Source organism: Macaca mulatta, chromosome 8 (genome assembly GCF_049350105.2).
Source record: "Macaca mulatta isolate MMU2019108-1 chromosome 8, T2T-MMU8v2.0, whole genome shotgun sequence".
Lineage (NCBI taxonomy): Eukaryota > Metazoa > Chordata > Mammalia > Primates > Cercopithecidae > Macaca > Macaca mulatta.
In genome coordinates this window covers 8,195,670-8,198,415 of record NC_133413.1, presented here as the reverse complement: position 1 = coordinate 8,198,415, position 2,746 = coordinate 8,195,670, and the positions used below count along the sequence as shown (strand labels likewise).

The following is a 2,746-nucleotide window of genomic DNA, read 5'->3' as shown; positions in this document are numbered from 1 at the left end:
GCACAACACCCACTGCAGGGGGTCCCAAGCCCAGCTCTGTCCTCACATCTCCTCCCCAAACTGTAGTAAATTTGTTCATATCCACTCTCCCTTCCATGCAGATAAAGTGTTGCCAAACCACTGAAAAGAAAAGTCTTAGACTGTGTGATCTTGGGCAAGTTATTTAACCTAGCTGAGTTTTGGTTTCTACATCTGCAAAACGGAGTTCATAAACCAAAACAGGTTTAAGGATTAAATATGTTATGTTAATAAAATGCTTTGCAAACTTTAAAACATAATACAAGTTTAATTATAATTTTCTCCTACCTAATGCTTACCCCTTCATGGGAAACATCTCTTTCTTTAATCAGTCCTAATGACAATAATCAGTTATGTGGACTTGAGTAATGTTTGCTCTCATTTGGACTAAAGGAGCCACGCTTCAGATCCTGCGCCTATGTTCCTTGCCAGGCTTCTCCATCAGCTTCTCCTTATTTTACAGCAAACGGTGAAAGCTCTGCAGGGTCCTCTGAAAGGCTCACAATTCGGTGTTCCTCGCTTCAGACAGATCCCACCTCTAAGGTAGCAGGGTCTTTCAAAATGGAGTGCCCTAGTGATGCCTGAAAAAAGGAAAGATGTTTGTATGAAGCCAAAAGTCTGAGGAGGAAAGCAAGAGAGCTCACCATGTGGATGAAATCTCCACCTTTCCCAGCTAAACATCAACATGAAGTGGGTTTGATTCCAAGCCCTCAGCCTCTCCTCCCTTCACCCTCTCAATCTCCCATAAGATCCCATTGTTGTTGATGTAACTACTGACCAAATCATCTTTCCTCCCTCGGGAATAAACAGGTGTTGGTCCATGTGTCAGGGGTGCAGCACGATCGATACCTATCGCCTGGTCCATCTCTCCAGGCACCCCTGCTCCCCTACCCCACATGACCTGGTCCAACTCTCACAGTCTCTTAAGATGGAAGCCCTGTCCGGGCAAACTCAAGCCACCACTGTGATGAGTGGCACCAGGTCTCTGGTCAGGGCAAATAAAAGAATCTTTATCTCTACCCCAGTTTATACTGATCATGTGAGTCAATAGATTTGGTCCTCACATCATCCAATTCATTGGGGGAAAGCGGAAGAGTCGAAGATAGTGACCTAACAGGACTTTTGACATCATGAAGACACAGCAGCCAGTTACAGAGGAATTTCTTTCACCTTTTTAGTAAGTTATTTTGAGATATAGTGATGACCTCTGAGTAGCCCCCCTAATCCTTAACCTTCCAACTGTTGATTTAGGGAGAGGAAAAAACTAAATAATGATAATAAGAAAGGGCCATGGTGTTGGTATTTACCGGGTAGTACCTGGAAGATGGCAAAAAGAGCAGTGAGGAAAACATGGAGTCTCATTGTTAAAGAGCTGAGGTTCTTGAAGACCTGATGGGAAGAAACAAGAAGACAAAGTTAGACAGCTAAGGCTCTGTCAGAGGAATTTGCAGTGATGTGAAGATTATACAGAGATCAACATCTCACTACTCCAAGATCCTGCTCCTCCATCACAGCAGGATCCACCTCTCCTGCTCCCTAACTCCCAGCTGACACTTGCCCTGGTTTTCCTCAACACGTGGATATGACGCTGTCCTCTAACCACCTCGTAGGAGAATGGTATCAAGGTGACGTAGAGGCCTGTAGGCAAGTGGTGGGGCTGAGAGTCAAGCTGTCAAAACAATAGAATAAGGAGGGTCCTTCACAGGTGAGGAAAATAATTGGAAAAGATTTTGAGGCAAGTTGGCTAGATGTTTCAGACTTCTTAAAAGGATGATCCAATATGGCAGTTGGTTCATTACAACCTCCCTAGAGAATCTTCATTAAAGGAAGAAAGAGTTGGTTAAAAGTTAGTGGAAAAATAAGTCAGTCCTAGAATTTGAATGTTGTAATTTGCTTGCATCTAAATCTATTATTCTTCCAATTTTAAAAAATAATACTTACATGTTACAAAATTCCAAATAATAGAGAAATGTAAAAAAAAAAAAAAAAAAAATGAAGGTAGAAAATCCCCATAGCGTCTCCCTTCAACTATAACCACCATTTGTCATTCAAAGCATTTTAATTCATTCCCTTTGCAAATAAATCGTGTAAATATCTGTCTTAAATTTCAAATACAGGATCATACTTCATAGCCAGCTCCATTGCATGTTTTTCATATTTAAATATTAGCTCAAAGGTTATTTAATATTTGTTCATCTATATTTGCCTCATATATTTATATGACTGTACATATGTCTTTAAAAATGTATATGCCTACTACTTTGTAAAAATTCCTAGAAATGGAATGTCAAAAGCTATGCATATTTCAAGTTTTATTTTTATTCATTCATTTATTTATTTTTGAGATGGAGTCTCACTCTTTCGCCCAAGCCTGGAGTGCAGTGGTGTGATCTCAGCTCACTGCAACCTCTGCCTCCCAGGTTCAAGCGATTCTCCTGCCTCAGCCTCCCGAGAAGCTGGGACTACAGGCACATGCCAACACACCCAGCTATTTTTTGTATTTTTACTAGAAATGGAGTTTCACTATATTGACCAGGCTTATCTCAAACTCCTGACCTCGTGATCCACCCACCTCAGCCTCCCAAAATGCTGGGATTAAAGGCATGAGCCACCTCACCTGGCCAATTGCCCACTTTAGAAACTGTTCACCCACTTTTTTCCTCTTCCTGAAATGTATGGAAGTATCTTTTAACTATCAATATTCTTACCAATACTAATTATTATTAAT

The 2,746-nt window shown here is 40.9% G+C and overlaps 1 long non-coding RNA gene across 1 annotated transcript; it reads right to left on the bottom strand.

Annotated features, from left to right (window-relative positions):
• Window positions 1-266: 266 nt before the first annotated feature.
• LOC114675434 (uncharacterized) lies at window positions 267-2,545 on the bottom strand. Its single transcript, XR_003726451.2, has 2 exons — window positions 1,326-2,545; window positions 267-599 (listed from the first exon to the last, which is right to left on the bottom strand). It is a non-coding gene; the product is annotated as an uncharacterized LOC114675434 (long non-coding RNA).
• Window positions 2,546-2,746: the final 201 nt, after the last annotated feature.